General features: G+C 40.3%; 1 protein-coding gene and 1 pseudogene across 1 annotated transcript in view; both read right to left on the bottom strand.

Annotated features, from left to right (window-relative positions):
- Positions 1–11,641, bottom strand: part of LOC118375668 (polyunsaturated fatty acid lipoxygenase ALOX15B-like) — a 26,233-nt pseudogene extending 14,592 nt beyond the window's left edge.
- Positions 1–13,375, bottom strand: part of LOC118375669 (hydroperoxide isomerase ALOXE3-like) — an 86,396-nt gene that overhangs the window by 11,988 nt on the left and 61,033 nt on the right. The window lies entirely within an intron of this gene.

Below are 13,375 nucleotides of genomic sequence, written 5' to 3'. Positions count from 1 at the left end.
ATATTTTGTAGCTAATTATAGTATTTTGGGCCTAGATGATATTGATAATAATTCATGAAAGATGGCAGACTCACAAAGTCAGTGGATTGCTTGCTAAGGAGCCACATAGTGGACATGCCCTGTGCTGTTGTGCCAACATCTGGGAAGGTCTTCAGCATGGTGCTCTCAGTAGACTGCCCCTTAGTGGTGGGAGGTGGCTGTTTGCAGGGAGATGGGGGTGTTGGGCATCCAGCCACCATAGTCATACTGTAACATGAAGAAAATGACTGATTATTACTGACATCCAATATGGTGGTATTCTAAAAATGATATGATAGTGGCAAGGAATTACAGACAAAACCTTGCAACATTTTTACAAATACGTATCTTCCTAAATGGTAGAGGAGGCAGAAAACGTCAGTAGTGCTTAGATTTAGATTTATAACACACCTGAAAAGAAGTATGGGCTACGCAACACCCACCTGTCCAGAGTTGACAGCAGAATGCTGGCCTGAGCAGGTAAAGATCACCATGGTGACGAACTTGATGACCTCTGGCACAGTAGAGAAAGACTGAGGGATTCCTGGACAGAAAGATAAGAACGGAGAGAGGTGTGTGATGAATGGAGTTATGCCATGGGAGCTGGGTGGACTGTTACTATAGGACAGTCACGTCCATGGAAGTTGTGAGTTATGCCGGGGAAGTTATGGACCAGAAACCAAAAAACATATTGGCAAAAACAAGACATTTCACCATACGTCATTACAACACACCTCCATATTACCCTGTACATCGTCACCTGTGCATTCTTGGGCCAGGAAGCCATGGTCAAAGATATCCTTGATCCAGTTCTGTACTTCCTGGTCTTCCTGGACCTCTGAATCACTCTTGTAATAGAAACGAATCACTGCCTCTACAAACCTATACGGAAGGCGACAACGGAAGAACGAAGGAAGAAGATATCAAATCTATGTAAGAGCTATGCTTTCACTGTAGATTCTACCAGCGGATGATACTGTACTACCACCATGTAGGTCTGCTCTACTGCTCTGTCGTAGCCTACCTGTGGATGATGTCCCACAGCTTGAGTCCATCATCCCTGTAGTAGTTGTTGGGGACTGATTCCAGACCTCGTGCAGTGATGTCTTCCGGCATACAGAGGGAGCTGTAGGTCAATGAGGCCACAGATCTCCTCAGGATCTCATTCATCGCCTCTCCGCCCGAAGCAGCAAACTACAACGCCACTTAAAGTTACTTGATTACATAATTCTGTAACATTATAATGTACTTTATCTAAGCTGCAATATTACACTGGTTCTATGAGAGATAGTGAACCTACCAGCAAGTATGTTGACCAGGAGGGCCAAATGACCATACATGGGGGTACTGTAGCTTCACTACAAGACATACAACCGCATGTATGCTGACTCTGACACAACTTCCATGGATGTGTGATTCCTAATATGGACACCACACACTTCTATGGAAACAGTCCACTCAGTAGCCTACCTGAGGGAAAACTCCTTCATCAGCTATTAGAAATGCCCGGGCCAAGAGGTTGATCTGGAGGGTGTAGCGGGTGTGTGGAATCAGAAGCTAAAGCAGTAAACCAGGGTGGAGAGAAGGATGGATGAGAACAATCTCAAGAGAGAAACTGGCATTAGTAAAGACTGTCTGGAGGACCACATTAGAAAGAAATGTATTATCCTTTCATGTGTCATTATCCTCTGTCATCGTCCAAACACACCAAGACAGTCGGGAAGAGGGCACGACAATGCCTATTCCCCACAGGAGACCGAAGAGATTTGCCATGGGTCCTCAGATCATCAAAAGGTTCTACAGCTGCACCATTAAGAGCATCCTGACCAGTTGCATCACCGCCTGGTATGGCAACTGCTCGGCATCCGACTATAAGGCGCTACAGAGGGTAGTGTATATGGGCCAGTGCATCACTGGGGCTAAGCTTCCTGCCATCCAGGACTTCTATACTAGGCAGTGCCAGAGGAAGGCCCCAAAATTTGTCAAAGACTCGAGTCACCCAAGTCATAGACTGCTCTCTCTGCTACCGCACGGCAAGCGGTACTGGAGCGCCAAGTCTAGGTCCAAAGTGCTCATTAACAGCTTCTACCCACAAGCAATAAGATTGCTGAACAATCAAATAAATGGCCACTATTTATATTGACCTCACCCCTCACTTTACCACTGCCAACATGTACAAATTCCTCAATTACCTCGAGTAACGTGTATTCCCGCACATTGACTCGGTACCGGAACCACCTGTATATAGCCTCGTTATTGTTATTTTATTGTGTTATTTTTTTGTACTTTAGTTGATTTAGTCAATATTTTCTTAACTCTATTTACTTAAAACTGCATTGTTGATAAGTAAGCATTTCACGGTATGGTCTACAGCTGTTATATTCGGTGCATGTGATCCTTGGAGCACTATACTTTTCAACTGGACATGCTATGCTATATTATGTTATGCTTTTTTATATTATGCTATGCTATATTATGTTATGCTATGCTATATTCTGTTATGCTATGATATATTATCTTGTTGTATGCTATATGATGTTATGCTATTCAATGCTATGTTATGCTAAGCTATATTATATTATGTTATGCTATGCTATATTATGTTATGCTATGTTATGCTATGATATGTTATGCTATATTATGCTATGCTATGCTATATTATGTTATGCAATGCTATGTTATGCTCAGTGGAGGCTGCTGAGGGGAGGACAGCTCATAATAATGGCTGGAATGGAGTGAATGGAAGCCATGTGTTTGATAACATTCCACTCCAGCCATTACCACGAGCCCGTCCTCCCCAATTAGGGTGCCACCAACCTCCTGGGTTTATGCTATGTTATGCTATGCTGTGCTGTGTTATGTACCTTGTAGAGGGGGTGCACCATGGGCATGTTGCGCAGCAGTGCTACAGCGAACACCTCAGCCAGGAGGTGAGTGCGCAGCAGGTGGACGTTGAGCTGGTGCTCTTGAAAGTCAGCGCTCCTCACAAAGATCTTGGCCAGGAGCCAGTCATACGCAGAGTCAGTAGGAAGGAAGATTGGGTTGTCTTTTGCAGGCTTCTGCTTCAGCTGTGGAGAGAGAGAGTGTTAGGTACATCATAGATGGCTACCAGCAACATTATCCCTGTTTAATGGAAAAATACAAATAATAACAATAGCGGATTCCTTTTCGGTGCTACATAGAACCCTTTTTGAAGGTTCTGTAAATAACCATGAACTTAAGGTTATAAATGGAACGTTTATGGTGCTATAAAGAACCCTTTCCTAAAGTTCTATAAATAACTATAAAAAATGGTTCTACATAGCACCAAAAAGGGTTCTGCTATCGTTACAACTCTTTTTGGTTTAGGGCTTGACATTCACTTTTTTAGCCACTTGTCCTTAGGACAAGTAGGAAACATTTTTACCAAAAGCTCAAGACACACAAAAATGGTCTGTAACACCATTTGTACATCATCGTATGATGCAAGGAACCACTTTACAAAATGAAATGCATTACTAGATTTTTTTAACCATAGAGAATCAGACAAACATGGAGGCTACACTCTGTCTATTGGCTTCTTCGCATATTCAATCAGTCTCAAAATACAACACTACCCCTTTAAGCCTCTCCTGGAGGATGGTTGGACACCCTTGATAGTATATAAAATGTTGCAACATTACAATTACAACCAAAGAGCCTACTTGTTATGTCTTTATAATTAAGGGCTTCCCGTCATCACTGGGATGATACAAAATATGTCTACGGTTCTACAGATTCAAAATGCATACAACCACTGCACATGAAAAATGTAAAAATGCAATAGGCTGACGCAACAGATCAGACCGTTTAGTTTAAAATGTTGATACATTTGTTTAAAAAAGGTTTTATTCATATTATAAGCTCAACAATGCGCACATGGCTTTAGGCTAATGTTAGTGGCATTGCTGAATTCGAGTTCATAATAGCAAGCTGGGACTGATGGTTTGTTTGGCTAAACTAGCAACTATTTTTGGTTACCCAGGCAACTAGTGGCGCTATCTAGTAAACTTGCTATTTATTTCAGTGGATGTTGAACTCATTTATCCCTCCTGTAAAATGAACATATTTCTAGCAGTAAATGTGCTAAATTATAGCCATGGTATAAAAGGGATAATCAACTCGGGGCTGTAACGGTTGTCGTCTTCCTCTTCTGAGGAGGAGTAAGAAATATCGGACCAATATGCAGCGTGGTAAGTGTTCATCATATTTAGTCCACTGAACACAGAAAACAAGCGAATAATGGACCATACCAGGCCTAAACATAGAAACACAACACCTAGACATACAACATAGAATACCCACCCACATCACACCCTGACCAAAGTAAAAATAGAAACATACAAAGCAATCTACGGTCAGGGCGTGACAGGGGCTCTATGCGTACTCTGGAAAATAATGTAACTCTGTGGAAGGTTAGTTCCACTCTGCGAGCGCGTTGTGGAACACACCTCATTATTAATTATTTTCCAGAGAACACATAGTCGTTGATTATCCCTTACGCATTTCACAAGACACTTTCACTAGCTATAGTCATATTTAACATGTAATGACACAATAACACAAAGATAAACTGGAATGACACTCTCACTCAAAAAGAGCCTTGAGCAAACCACAACCCAAAATAATCATGATCTGCCCCCCCCACACATTTGAATGACCAAAAAGAGGAAAGAACCCTTCCCTGAACTCCAAAGAAGCATTGAAGGACTCAAAGGTTTCACATAAAACCATCACCCTTCCCAAAGGACCTTTGATGAACCATATGTTCTAAGTGTGTAATGCATTAATTCAAAGCATTTGAAGACAATATCAAACATATTTTCTTTGGGCGCTGTCAGATACAGTGGAGGCTGGTGGAGAGAAACATGGGGAGGACGGGCTAGTTGTAATGTTTGGAACGTAAAGAAGGGAGCGGTAGTAATGAGCCCGTACTCTCCATTTCTATCTCCACCAGCCTCCACGGGTAAGTGGGCTCTCTAAAGGAGATTGAAACATGATGGGTTTACAGACTCTCTCACTTGTAATGGTCTCCGTGATTGTATTCTTTACTTCAAAGTTAGTTAGGGCAACCTTACCTGGATGGCGATGGGAACCAGCTTGTCATCAGGGGTTCTGTAGAGCAGAACCAGAGGAGCCGCCATGTACTGTTTTTTCGTATGGATCACGTTTGCCTTTAATCCATCCAGGTTCTTGTAGTCAAGCAGGAATATGTTGCCGCTCTGTTTGGGATTGGATGACATGGGAGAATAAATCCAACAGTTACAATGCAACAGGTTAGGATTACAGTCCACTTTCTTGGTATTTTGGAATGGGACAGATATTGTAGCTCTGTGTTTTACTAGGATTATCCCCAAAAACATCCAATAAAGTTATTTTTGCGATTACTTTCTTGGATTTTAGGGTTACCACCCCCCACAAAAACAGAAAAGAAAGTAATACTGGGATGTTTTTCATTTTTTCAGTGACCAGGTTTCATCCAACATTTTTGAAGTACATGTCAGATAGAAAATGTCACGACAGACCTGAAGGAAACAGAACGTTTGTCTGTGAACTTTCAGCATGTCAACAAAACAAAATATGCTAGACAAGGTGGGATATTTTTGTGTCTGTAAAATGTTTTATGTGAGAAATGGTGGTGGAATGGCACTTTTATGTGCAAAAATGGATATAATAACCATCATATCTAAGTAAACTTGGAGTCACATGACATGTTTTGTGGTCCTCTCACTACGACTCAGGAAAACATGCAGTTTATTAGATGAAATAAGTTATGATGAACTTCACAGGGTGGTGAAAGTGCACAGTGATGAACTTGATGCTCCTTTCCAATACATATCTAGGGTCATATTCTGGTGACATGATGTCAGATGCTTGACTGCCATTGATAAATAAAAATAATATTTTTGTCCATGTAATAATGTCATCATGTAGGCTATACCTGCACTGTATCTGCCAGCTGTTGGCTAGAGTGCACGAGCCAAGACCAGAGTGGGCACATTCGCTATATAACAGAAAAGTAATTGTGACAAAGCTATCAGAGTTGAAAATGCGATGGAAATGCCATTTACATGTTTAAATGTTTTATGTTTGGGTACATGGGAACCATAAAGGTTATTTTTATGTTTGGGTATATGGGAACCATAAAGGTTATTTTTATGTTTGGGTACATGGGAACCATGAAGGTTATTTTTATGTTTGGGTACATGGGAACCATAAAGGTTATTTTTATGTTTGGGTACATGGGAACCATAAAGGTTATTTTTTATGTTTGGGTACATGGGAACCACAAAGGTTATTTTTATGTTTGGGTACATGGGAACCACAAAGGTTATTTTATGTTTGGGTACATGGGAACCATAAAGGTTATTTTTATGTTTGGGTACATGGGAATTTAACCACAAAGGTTATTTTTATGTTTGGGTACATGGGAATTTAACCACAAAGGTTATTTTTATGTTTGGGTACATGGGAATTTAACCACAAAGGTTATTTTTATGTTTGGGTACATGGGACTTTAACCACAAAGGTTATTTTTATGTTTGGGTACATGGGAATTTAACCACAAAGGTTATTTTTGGGTACATGGGAATTTAACCACAAAGGTTATTTTTGTGTTTGGGTACATGGGAATTTAACCACAAAGGTTATTTTTATGTTTGGGTACATGGGAATTTAACCACAACGGTTATTTTTATGTTTGGGTACATGGGAATTTAACCACAAAGGTTATTTTTACGTTTGGGTACATGGGAATTTAACCACAAAGGTTATTTTTATGTTTGGGTACATGGAAATTTAACCACAAAGGTTATTTTTATGTTTGGGTACATGGGAACCATAAAGGTTATTTTTATGTTTGGGTACATGGGAATTTAACCACAAGGGTTATTTTTATGTTTGGGTACATGGGAATTTAACCACAAAGATTATTTTTATGTTTGGGTACATGGGAATTTTACCACAAAGGTTATTTTTATGTTTTGGTACATGGGAATTTTAACCACAAAGGTTATTTTTATGTTTGGGTACATGAAAATGTAACCACAAAGGTTATTTTTATGTTTGGGTACATGGGAATTTAACCACAAAGGTTATTTTTATGTTTGGGTACATGGGACTTTAACCACAAAGGTTATTTTTATGTTTGGGTACATGGGAATTTAACCACAAAGGTTATTTGTATGTTTTGGTACATGGGAATTTAACCACAAAGGTTATTTTTATGTTTGGGTACATGGGAATTTAACCACAAAGGTTATTTTTATGTTTGGGTACATGGCAATTTAACCACAAAGGTTATTTTTATGTTTGGGTACATGGGAATTTAACCACAAAGGTTATTTTTATGTTTGGGTACATGGGAATTTAACCACAAAGGTTATTTTTATGTGCACTATGTCATCACACAGACTTATATCCGCAACAGGTCAATTTGATGGAAACATCTATCGTGGGGAAATGTGCATATTGTTTTTATGCGGAATTGAGAATATTTGCATGAAAATCTATCGCCAATTGGATGGAAACCTAGCTATTGATAAACATACTGGATGGACCTCCACAAATGTCATCTGTAGGTCCAAAAAGGAATCTGGTACATGGTTCTGATGGTCCAAGAAAGTGGACGTCTAGACATCCAACAAAGGGATCTCTATTGACTTCCATTGATAATTGTGAATATCTAAGATATTCACCTTGGTCCAAGAGGACTGCCCCTAATCCAGCGCCACCCTTGGTAGAAGTGGTACTGCAATAATTTAGGCAACTTTTAACAAAGAGTCCCATTTTGACATACTGTACAGTACCTGCAATTCCCTTAGGAGGCTGGACGATCCACGAAGAGAGGGCTTGACCATGTCTCCTGTGACGGGGAAATTTGCCGGCAACTCCGAGCAGCGACGGATCAACATGGGGTTGCAGCCGTTCAGATACTGGTACCCGAAAAACTCGTCTTCCTTCCAGTGCTCCTGTGCGTAGTCTGGAAGGAGGAAATTCTGGGTCGTATTAATTAGTGCACACCATAACAAAACCTTTTGCAACAGAAAATAAAATCAATAGTTTCTTATTGGACAGGTATTCCCTCCCTGTTTCAGTCTGTTTTCTTCCAGATGATGCCTAGTAAACCAGGGTCGTTTTCAGTATGTAGAATACCAGTCAAAAGTTTGAAGCTGGTCGAGAGAATGCTAAGAGTGTGCAAAGCTGTCATCAAGCCAAATGGTGGCGACTTTGAAGAATCTCAAATTTAAAATATTTGTTTAACACTTTTTTGGTTACTACATGATTCCATATGTGTTATTACATAGTTTTAATGTCTTCACCATTATTCTAAAATGTAGAAAATAGTGAAAATGAAGAAAAAAAACTTGAATGGGTAGGTGTGTCCAATCTTTTGACAGGTACTGTATGTATATTGTTATTTGAAAAAATTCAAGTAGTATTACTGCCCCCTTTCTCTTTGTTTCAAAACGTTTACCACCTAATAAACAGGCCCCTGGAGTTAATATTGCAAAAGCACCTATGAAATGCACTCACCTGAGATGACAGTTCTATTGAGGCAGACATTGCTGATTTCATCAATGTTTTTCCAGCTCTTCTTGCTGTCAGAATACCCCTTCAGTTTCAGCTCAGTGATCCTACAGAATGGAAGAAAAGGAACTATGTCAAGCTGAGCCAATAGAGTTTCGCAGAGCAAATGTACAACTCAACAATATAAATGAATGGAATACTTTAGAAGAGTATTAATGATCTTCTGCAGGAAGTGCTGTTTGAACTGTCCTTAGAGGATGAATTATGCCCGACGTACACAGCGCAATTAGCTACACAAAAATGGCTGTCCTGCATAGTTGCAAAAATATGCAAGTGTGTGCAACCCAAAATGTTAAACTCACCACGTACTGGACAAAGGAAAAAAGCTCAAATCCGCACTGAACTATTCTTAAGTTTTAATGTAATTATCAGCAGGAGAGGGCAGAGCAATCAGACCCATTTGGGCGACATACTTCATCAGCTTTTGGAGAAAAATTCACACATTCACACATAGTTATAAATGATGAAACATTGTCATATCTTTTTTCACAATTATAATTTACATTCATTATTCACATACATTATTCTGCTATTTTTCACAACTTCTAGTCCCTAAAAATACATTAAAATGTAAAGAATATTTTAATGAATAAGGGTTTTGGGGGTCCCCCAGTGCATGCCTTTTGAACCCGGCACCCAACAACTTTTTGTTACTACAGACTTTTGAGTTGAGCACGCCAATTCCTCATTCTGTAACTTACCACATAACCACATAGGGAAGCCATTATGAGTAGCACATTGCATTCTCGTGTTGTGTACTCAAGTCGGGTATACATTTGGCTTAGGTGAGGAACTCACCCGGTGGCGGCGGTGAAGAGGAACTGGGTGGCCTTGGTGAACGAGAATTGGATCTCGCTGGGAAGATCCAGAGGGTTGTCTGCCTTCATGCTGCCGGGGAAACCATCCTTGTAGGTATCCCAGCTGAGTAGGAGGAGGAGCAGGAGGAGCAGGAGAAAGAGGAGGAGCAGGAAATATATGGAGGTTGGTCAGATATAATGGACAGACTGGGCAGCTAGGACGAAAGACCACAGCACCTACCAGTACAGCTCAGTTCTCGTCTTCATCTCCAGTTCCCTGCTGTACCTGGCAAGATGATTAGTTTCATCACAGAGCCTTTTAGCTGAAAAAAATAAATAATAATAAATCAAATTAATCACATATATTATTGCACTAATCCTTCAGAACCAGTGTTGCATGTATTACTGTATGTACGGTGGCCCTAAGAGGCAAAGTAGCTTTTAAAACTTAGTGACATCATGCACACACAAAGAAAATGCCCCCCCCCCCTACAATGGCTGCAAGTATCCACTTTTTCCCCCAGCATTACTCATTCTAACATGTCTGCATGTGATGTTGTTTCATAACGTCACACCGTGCTGACCTGTGCCCTCTCTGAACAGGTGCACCTCGTTGTCCAGAATCCAACAGTAGATGGGGAACTGGCATGTGCCTCTCTCTGGCGTCGTCACGACAACCTTGGATGGGAACCAGGCATCCAGGGGGAAGAGTGGGAGGGGCTGTTTGTCCAGCTCTATCAGCACCAGCGTGCCGAGTGAAAAGGGGCACACCACGTCGAATTCACGAGACCCCTGCAGAGAGAGCAGGTGAGAGAGAGAGAGATGGAGGAAGTGAGAGATAGATGGAGGGAATGAGAGAATGAGATGGAGGGAGGGAGTGAGTGAGTGAGAGAGAGAGAGAAAGGGAAGGGCAGAGAGAGAAGATGAGAGAGAGCAGAATCTGGACTGTGTGAGAAAGCAAGTAACAAAGGCAAATATAACTAATCCTGGACTACCAGTATTATTACTTAAGGGTTCAACATACAGGCAACAAAGGCTTCATGTCATATACACTATATGTGTATGAACATATTGGGTGCGTTTGGGTGTGTTTTGAGTACAGTATTTAAAAAATGTAAATGGTAAGTCTTATTGAAGCTAGAATCATTTGTTGCTACATCCATTTTTATAATTTTTAATTATATATACCCATAGATTCTTGAAGAATATAATTTATAATTGCTTAGTTCAGCTGTCGTACCCAATCAGAACCCAATGATTGTAAGCAATGTAAATGTGAACAAACACTAAGCTATAGCCACAAAACATGGTTAAAAGTACACATTCTTCTATGAGTTTGAGAATGGTGACATTTCTACAAGCCCATCCCTCAGCTTTTTACCAAAACAGAGGCGGGGTGCCTCTTTCTTATTGTTTCAATTAAGGATTCTAGATTTAAAGAGAAATATATCTTAGTACTGATAGGAGCACTGACTTACTGTGTCTTGATAGAAGAGTCCCTTCAAGCTAGTGAGCCACGTGCGCTTACTCTCTCCTTTTTCGCCAATCAGCTTGATGAAGATGTTGTTCATCGTGGTGCCATTTGCGATGTTGTGTGTGTGCACAGTCACCTTGTATTTTGGCATTTTGACTCTGAAAAACACTATGATCTGCACACACTGAGACTGCACAGCAAACAACAGTTCATTCAATGTAGGCAGTGCAAATATTTCTGCAAATATTAAGACTAGCATGATATCTATTGATCCATTTTAATAACAAAAACTGTTTTGAGGGTATTCTTGCTTGAATAACAAACTTGCAAAGCCACAGTTATTGCATACACACAGCATGTTCCGGGACATTTTGAACAAGCAAATGGCAGTGAGCAAATGAACCATAGACAGGAGTAATATGCTTATTCAATGTGCATATTATCCAAAATACCCATTGCATTGTGTGCATTGCATTCATGGCTCAGTACACTGATCTCTGGTTAAATAATAGCCTCCTCATTCTACACATAGTTGAAGAAAACAAAACATGAAATCACGCTGCACATCAAGTTTAACTGTATTTTTTGCACACATCTGTGCTCTTTCGCTTGATGAAAATGTCTTCCATATTATCAAAAATTAAACATTCAGAGTTCCCTTACCTGATTGGTTGATAGTTTGTAGTACCCTGTTAACTTTGCCTTAACATGCATGTAATGATCACCTTCTATACTGCTTGTTTTATACCTGGCTGGAGGTGTGTGCAGAACCCTGAGTACATATTGGGTGTTACTTCCCTCCATTGACTTTGCTCATCCTGCATGATAAATTCTGCCACTTTTGATAGCGAAGCATTAACCAATCACCTATTGTAAATACACAGTAGAAGTGTTGAATCTGCTTGTAAAGGTTGAGCCATGGTTGAAAGGGTGTTGTAATGCCACTTTCCCAGTTCTGAGGGCATGCAGTTAAATATTTGCTCAGCACTGCAATGCAAGTTACATGTGGAAAATTGAATTGTTGTCACAGACTCTGTTTAGGTGGTCTGCAAGATATCCAAACAGGATTTCACAAGTCTTTCACAAGCCACCGGGGTCTGACAATATGGATGGAAAATGACTGAGGATAATAGCGGACGATGTTGCCACTCCTATTTGCCACATCTTCAAACTACTTGAAAGTGTGTGAAACTGGAGGGAAGCTAAAGTCATTCCGCTACCCAAGAGTACTAAATCCCCCTTTATTAGCTCAAATAACCGACCAATCAGCCTGCTACCAACCCTTAGTAAACTTTGTGAAAAAAGGTGTTTTACCAGATAAGATGCTATGTCACAATAAACAAATTGACAACAGACTTCCTGCATGCATATAGAGAACACTCAACAAGCACAGCACTTACATAAATAACTGATGATTGGCTGAGAGACATTTATAATAAAATTATTGTGCGGGCTGTCTTGTTAGAGTTCAGTGCAGCTTTAAACATTATTGATCATAGTATGCTGCTGGAAAAACTGATGTTAATGGCTTTACACCCTCTTCTATAATGTGGATAAAGAGTTACTTGTCTACCAGAACACAGAGGGTGTTCTTTAATGGAAGCCTATCAAATATATTCCAGTTAAAAACAGGAATTTCCCAGGGTAGCTGTTTAAGCCCCTTGCTTTTTTCGATCTTTACTTACAACATGCCACTGGCTTTGAGTAAGGCCACTGTGTCTATGTATGCGGATGACTCAACACTATACATGTCTATTCTGGTTAGAGCCAGTTTGTGTTGTTCTGTGAAGGGAGTAGTACACAGCGTTGTATGAGATCTTCAGTTTCTTGGAAATTTCTCACATGGAATAGCCTTCATTTCTCAGAACAAGAATAGAAGAAAGGTCTTTGTTTCTCGCCATTTTGAGCCTGTAATCGAACCACAAATGCTGATGCTCCAGATACACAACTAGTCTAAAGGCCAGTTTTATTGTTTTTTTAATCAGAACAACAGTTGTCAGCTATGCTGACATAATTCCATCTCTGCGTACTTAGAGAACATGCAGTTGTCTAGTTTCTGCAATGTGCATCTGATACTGGCCCTGATCTAGGTATCATCTGATACAGGCCCTGATGTAGGTATCATCTGATACAGGCCCTGATCTAGGTATCATCTGATACAGGCCCTGATGTAGGCATCATCTGATACAGGCCCTGATCTAGGTATCATCTGATACAGGCCCTGATGTAGGTATCATCTGATAATGGGCATTATCTAGGTATCGTCTAAAAAAGGTTCTTATCTAGGTATCATCTGATACAGGCCCTGATGTAGGTATCATCTATGCATAGTCACTTCACCCCCACCTACATGTACAAATTACCTCAACTAACCTGTACCCCCGAACACTGACTTGGTACCAGTGCCCCCTGTAGATAGCCTCGTTATTGTTATTCTTATTGGGTTACTTTTATTATTACTTTTTATTTTAGTCTACTT

The sequence above is a fragment of the Oncorhynchus keta genome, chromosome 16 (assembly GCF_023373465.1).
Source record: "Oncorhynchus keta strain PuntledgeMale-10-30-2019 chromosome 16, Oket_V2, whole genome shotgun sequence".
NCBI classification, from domain to species: Eukaryota; Metazoa; Chordata; class Actinopteri; order Salmoniformes; family Salmonidae; genus Oncorhynchus; species Oncorhynchus keta.
The sequence above is the reverse complement of the archived record's forward strand: the minus strand, read 5'-3'. Positions and strand labels throughout refer to the sequence as shown.